Genomic DNA, 6959 nt, shown 5'->3' on the forward strand with positions numbered 1-6959 from the left:
CTCCAGACATTGCTGAATGTCCTCTGGAGGGCAAAATGGTCCCTGGTTGAGAACCACTGCACAAGAGCAATATGGTCCCATTTTGGTTTGAAACAAGAGAGTGATGATAGACTATTGTTTTAGCCACAATTTATTGGGTGACTGTTACATGCCAGGCACTGTGTAGAGCATGTTACAAATAGAATTATCATTCCTCTGTGGCTAGTGGATTACAGGGAACTCTTTTATTTTAATGAGAAATACATAAACTGTTGACTTTGGGTCTTCCAATTTCTCCAGTTAATTTGCAGGTTCTCCCTCTGCCTGCCACCCCACCCAGCAAGGAGGAGAGGAACTGCTGAGTAGGGAAGAGATGAGTCTTGGCCCTGTCACTTCTTAGGGGTGTGGTTTTGTACTACCTGCTCACCATGTTTGAACTTTACTCTTCTTGTTTATAAAATGAGGACAATGACACCTGCAAGACTGTGAGGTTTAAAAACAAAATCTGTGTTGAGAGGTTAACTTGCCTCTTTTACTTTCCAATGATTTCCTCAATGCCTGGCCACTGGGGCTGGTTCATACTAGATGATCAATAAAGGCTCCTTGAATGAGTAGGTGGATGAAAGAAATGTCTGGCATCTATCACAGGCGCTGGCACTGACACGTGCTTGATAAATGGGCTGGCTAACTGTGAGTGTTGCTGACGGGCAAAGGACAGAGACACCAGGAAGGAGAACAGGACACAAGGGCTGCCTCAGCCCTTGGGGAGTTTCTGACCTGGGAGGATGGGAACAGCAATTAACAATAGTTACAGATCATTAAATAATTGCAAGTGTGAGGCACACTGTAAAGAGGAGGCTCAGAGTCCCTGTGTGCTCACACTCACACCTGGCCACAGATAGGTGACACCCCCGGCTCGCTTAGGCCAGGGGGTCTGCAACGAGGCCAAGGACCTGGGCTCTTGAGAAGTTTTAAGTCTGAAAACATTGCTTTTTAAGCTTAAAACAATGAACCTTAATAAAAGTAACCACTTCCATTGAGCTTTGAAACACTTAATAGGAGTTAAAAGTAATTAGGCTAATAAAATAGTATTTTGTTCCAATTCAATAAGTGCTTTCTCTTATTAACTTCATTGTCCTTTAAGATTTGGATTAAGGTTTGTCTGCATTTGGAAAAGGTCACATTCGCCCAAAGACTGATGGGTGATAACAGTAAGGCAGCCCCTTGCACAGGAAGAGGCCAGCAAGAGCCTGGGCTCCATGAAACTGCATTTCAACTCCAACCCTGATGTCCTGCCTGTCTCCTGGGCATTTTTATCTTACACTGCTAAGCATCAGTCTCGTTTGTACAGTGAGACTCATATCACTGTGTAAGGCTGTATTGAGGATTCAGAGAGATCATGTATGCCTGTAAAGTACCTGGCATGCCTCCGGGTACAAGGAGGGAGGTGTTAGCTGTGATGGCCCCTTCCCTTCTTCCCTTTACTTCAGAGGTGATCTTTCCAAATCACATTTAGTCCTTAAACCTCAGGTCAGGCGATAGTGCTGATGGGAAACCTTACCACTCAGGTTCAGCTGCAAGCCACTCCTCTGGGCTCCTACAGCCTCCCGCATGCTCCCTCTCATGCATCCTTGTGATGGGCTGACCAGGAGCTTCCTGAGGACAGGGGTTGGGGCCACTTGCCTGTGTGCTTCTCCATGCCCGTTTGCTGTCAGACGCCTTCCTCTCCCTTCCGCTTTCTGCTCTGCACTGCCCGGAACTACATTTTCCGGGATCCCCAGGCAGTGGCAGGCTTCTGGCTAGTTTCTACCAAGGGGAGCACTGATGGGAGATGAAAAAGTGGGAATAAAGGAGAAGCCAGGATGCTCCTCTGTCTCTTCTTCCCTCTTCTCTTTCAGGGGTTTTTGGTAGTGGCTGTGTCTCCCTGATAGCTCCTCTGTATGATCCAGCCCTGCCTGGCAGCCCTGGCTTCTGGGTTCTGAAAACACCACGTTCCTCCTTGTGTCCCTCTGTCTAGTAATTGGCAGCTTTCTGATGTTGTTAAGTTCTGACTTGCTTCACCATCTCCTATTTGGCTCCTCAGCTTTCCATCTTCTGTGTAACCTGTTCCCTGTACTAAATTCCTCTGTGTGAAATGCCCAGCATGGTTTCTGTTTCTGTGGTGGGACTCAGACACATACATTCTGTGTTCCTAACCTCTGACACAGCACCTGACCCATGATAGGATCTTAGGAAGCTCTTTTTTGGCTGAGTATATTTCCCATTGTAATATTCCCCAAAGGTGGGATTTTGTTCGTCTTTTACAGGCTTTCTTCTGGCCCTCCCTTGCTTTCTGTAGCTTCAGCAAGCCAGAAGCATGAGGAGCAATTACAGTGAGCACCAGCCCCAGAAAAGTAGTGATCAAATGTTTAAAGTTCTTGAAAATTCTGTCTAGTTCATTTCTATTTCATTTTCTTAAGCCCCAGATTCTAATTGTATCTGTCTACACAACAAGTGTAATCAGGGAGCCAAAATTAAATTTCCCCAATCCCTGCCCTTCTAACCAATCACAAATCATGAATGAAAAGAGCAGGTTTAAGTGGAAGACTCAGCTCCAGGAGGCCAGTCCTTCTGTCAGCTCTGTTAGGCTCTGCACAGAGGTGGGACCTACCTCTCCCCACCACTCCACTCCAGGAAGGGAAAATGCAAACAAGTGACTTTCGATGACCACCTGTCTGCAGTGGCATTGGTCTCAAAGGAGACCTAAAGTGAATGCTAATTTCAGAAAAATAAAGTTTGGGGATATGGTTTGGATGTTTGTCCCCACCACCCCCACCCCACCAATTTCATGTTGAAGCGTGATTCCCAATGTTGGATGTAGGGTCTGGTGGGAGGTGATTGGATCATGGGGATGGATTCATTATGAATGGTTTAGTGCCATCCCCTTGGTGATAAGTGAGTTCTCACTTGGTTATTTTTGTGAGATCTGGTTGTTTAAAAGACCCCAGAACCTCTCCCTGACTCTTTCTTGCTCCCCTTCTCACCATGTGACATCACTGGCTCCCCCTTTGCCTTGTGCAATGATTATAAGCTGCCTGAGGCCCTTACTGGAGGCAGATGCTGGAGCCATACTTGTACAGCCTGCAGAACTGTGAGTCAATTAAACCTCTTTTCTTTATAAATTGCCCAGTCTCAGGTACTTATAGCAATGCAAAAACCGTCTAACACACTTGGTTTCAAATGATTGGGAAGAAATGGAATTAGAGGTCTCTGAAGATGCCAGGAGTCTGGAGATTGCTGGGGGAAGGATTGCCCTGTCCCTGCCCGGGGTTGCCTCCTGTGTGGAGGGCCTTAGTGCTCTGGAGACAGAACCCCTGGGTTCAGATTCTGCCTCTGCTACTTACCAAATATGGGACTTTGGCTGAGTATTTCACCTGGTCTGAATGGGCACCTACATCCTAGTCCTGGAAAGAGCTCAAATAAGGACAGAGGAGGTACTTAACAAAGGATTACTCCTACAACCTGGATCTATGCCTTGCCTTGAAGACCAGTTGAGGGTCCAGAATGAGCCTCCTGTGGGTGCACTAGCTCTGCTTTAATTGCCTAGTTGTTCTAAAATGAATCTTCCTGTGCTTTGGAGCAGAAAACAACAGAGGCTACAGAAAGCCCCTGGGGTGTGTCTCAGTTGCTATTGCTCTGACTGTGGTCTGTGAACCCTGGGTAGTCAAGACATAGCTCCCATCTGCTCCTCTTTTCAGTCCTTGCTGGTGAGGAGCAGGTGTTCTTGCCAAGCTTCTCTTCTCTCTCTCCCCTCTTCTTACTTGTTCCAGTCTTTCTCCCTCCTCTTCCCTCTCCTCTTCTTTCTTCTCCCTTTGCCTTATCCTCTTTCCTGCTTTCCTCTTTCCCATTCTTTCCTCCTCCTCTGCTCTTTTCTCCTTTCTCTTTCTCTCTTCTCTCCCTTCCTCCTCCCTCTATCGTTCCTCTACCTTCCTCTTCACTTCCCTTTCCTCCTACCCTTTCACCTCCTTTCCCATCTTCTCTCCTCCTCTACCCCTTCATCCCTTCCTCTTCACCTCTCCCCTGTTTCCTTTCCTCTCCCCACAACATTCTCTCTTCTCCTCCTTCCTCCTTTCTCTTCTCCCTCATTCTCCCCTCCCATCCCTTCTCTTGCTCCCCTTATCCCTTGTGACATCATCATCTCCCAGCCTTAAAACTGGCAGTCACTGCTTCATCAGCTCTGGCCCCAGCCAAGACCTTCCTCCCTTTTCAGCCAGCAGCAGCAGCTGGACTCTTGAAGGGGGTAACAGTTAGCCATTGGAGGGTGGCAGTGGTTGAGGGAGACAGAGCATGCTGACCTTTGCAGTCATTGCTCTGTCACCTCATGTACAACAGGCCTAACCCAACACGTGATTTTCCCTTTGGCATCCCCCTCTCCCTCTACCACTGCTGAGCTGTGTTGTGTGTATTTGTCCTCCCCCGTCCCCGCACCCACAACCATCTTTACGCCCTCATCTCCTTTGTGAGATTTGTGTAGCCCTGCCTAGTGTGGCAGCTCCTTAAAGCACCTCTCTTATTCTTCCCTTCCTTCCTGTGACCACTCCCTATCCCTAATATGGGACCTTCACTGCTTCTCTCCTGAAATACTTGATCCTGGGTTCCTCTCCCCACCTTCATCTGTCCTGTCAACAATGACTGCAGTGCATTCCTGGTTCCTGTCCTCCTAGGGACGAAAAGGAGTGACATCTTTCCTCCCCACCACACTCCAAGAACAAAAGATAGGTTAACAAGAGAAAAGCATAACACATTTATTTAATCAAACTTTTATGTGATATGGGAGACTTCAAAAATGTAGACCCCAAGACCCAGGGGAAACTTTGTATGCTTAGGTTTGACGATGAAGAGCAGATAGCCATGTACTCTTTTTGTATTGGACAAAAAGGGTATAATCCAGTAGTAATAGACTGAATGGGAAAACCCAGCAAGGCCTGTCTACTCAGGTTCTTCTTGGCCTCTCTTTTGTAGCATTTCTTCCTTCTGGGTATGATGCAGGACCCCTCCGGAATGAGGGTCTTATGATCTAATATCAGATAAGGGTAGGTCAGAGAATTTCTTTATGGCCACCTTCTAGACAGAAAGGAGGAGATGAGAGTTGTATTTCCAGGGTTCATGGCTTGGTTTGGGGGAGAGGGGTTCCAGTTTTTATGACCCACCTAGGGGACAAGGAATTATGTTTCTGTGACTTTCTTTGAGGGAGAAATGAAGGGTGAGAGTTAGGAAGCAGGAAGTCAAAGAGACCACGGTTCTGAGGTTGATTCTGAGGTCTTCCAATATCCTTTAGTTCAAAGTACTCAGCACACCAAAGTGCCATACTTTGGGGTATCATTTTCTGAGCCGCAGAATCCCAGACACATCACTCTCCTGAGAAGATCTGGCTCTCATGGTGCACCGACTGAGGCCAAACAAGTGTTCATGACCTACCTGAGCCTGAGAGAACAGCCCCCCAGATCCTGGTCCTCCTGCCTTCCACCATGGGCAAGAACCCCCACCCCACCTCTCCCCAACCCTCCTTGCCTTTTTCTGCCTCGTGCCTTTGCTTGTGCTGGTTCCTTCTCCGCCTGCTCCCATCACCCTGTTCCCATCACCCATTGCCATTATCCAGGGCCTAAACATCTCCCCCATTATGAAGCTGCTCTAGAGAGGGTGACGTCGCTTCTCTTACAGGACTCATTGGACACAGTCAGGGGCCCTAATACTGCATCAGCAGAAAGATGTGTGCGTGGTTCACATGACCTTTGACCACTGACTCTACTCACCAGTGGAGGTGGACTTGGGCTTTTGCTTAAGTATGTGGGTGTGCATATGTGGGTAAATATGTTTAAAATGATCATGCTTTGGATGAATGAGGCAGGGTTTACCAGTGTACTTGCTAACACCTGCAGAGGGCTCGCCTGGGGAGCTTGAAACAGTACAGATTCCAGACCCCTGTCCCTGACCTCAGAACCAGATTAGAGGAGCAGGGGAGGGGGCAGCAATTTGTGTTTTTAATAAGTCCTTCTGTTTGATCTTCACCTTTGGAAATGACTACAGTAAGTGATCTCAGTCTTAAAACTCTTAGAAAGCAAAGAATTTTCATGAAGGAAATCATCACGTCATCATATATGTATTAGTATTGATAAATATATGGGATTGGGGAGGAGAATCTGTGTATAGGGAGAGAATTGACTATTGTTTCAGGCACTGTACCACAGGGTCTTATTCAATCCTTATGACTCCCTATGTAGCAGGTTCTATAATGCTCACTTTACAGATGAGAAAGGGGAGGCTCAGAGAGGGGAAGTAACTGCTGCATAGTCACACAGCTGGAGAATGACAAGGTCCATGTTCAAACCAAGGGCTGATGCCAAAGTCCAAGCTTGAGCCACCCTGCAATGCTGCCCATTTGTGAGCCTGGATTTTTTTGTTTGTTTGTTTTAACTTTCAAGGACAGGTTTTCTTTAACTTTCAAGAACAGGCGCCACTGGTTAAGAGCTAACCCCAATGTCTCTCATGATACTCCCTGGAGGTGGGGTTTTGAGGTTCCAAGAGTGCTTCCCACTGGCCTGCCCTGTCCTCAGTATAAGCCCCAGATGGGTCTTAAAAGTTAATCTTTTCTACTCTACTCCCGACTAGGCTTGTTGGTGCTGGAGTAAAGCATTCCTGCCATGGTTTGGTTCTCAAACAGGCTGAGGGACCAGAAATATGAGAGAGGCAACTTGACTTATCCTATCCACAGTGAGTGCTGGAATGAAAAGAAGGCTCTGGCCCAAAACAGATGCCCAGGCTTTTCAATGGGCGCTAAAACTCTACTACTTTGAGTTCAGATGCATCTTCTTTGAAAAAGAATTATCAGTAGAATGAATACAGCCACTACGAGTCTTTCATACTATATGTAAACGAATTCATTCAGTTACTTTTCATTTGTGGAAAAAATGTACTGAGACTATCCCACTTGGAAAATGAGA

This window comes from Macaca fascicularis, chromosome 2 (assembly GCF_037993035.2).
Source record: "Macaca fascicularis isolate 582-1 chromosome 2, T2T-MFA8v1.1".
Taxonomy (NCBI): domain Eukaryota; kingdom Metazoa; phylum Chordata; class Mammalia; order Primates; family Cercopithecidae; genus Macaca; species Macaca fascicularis.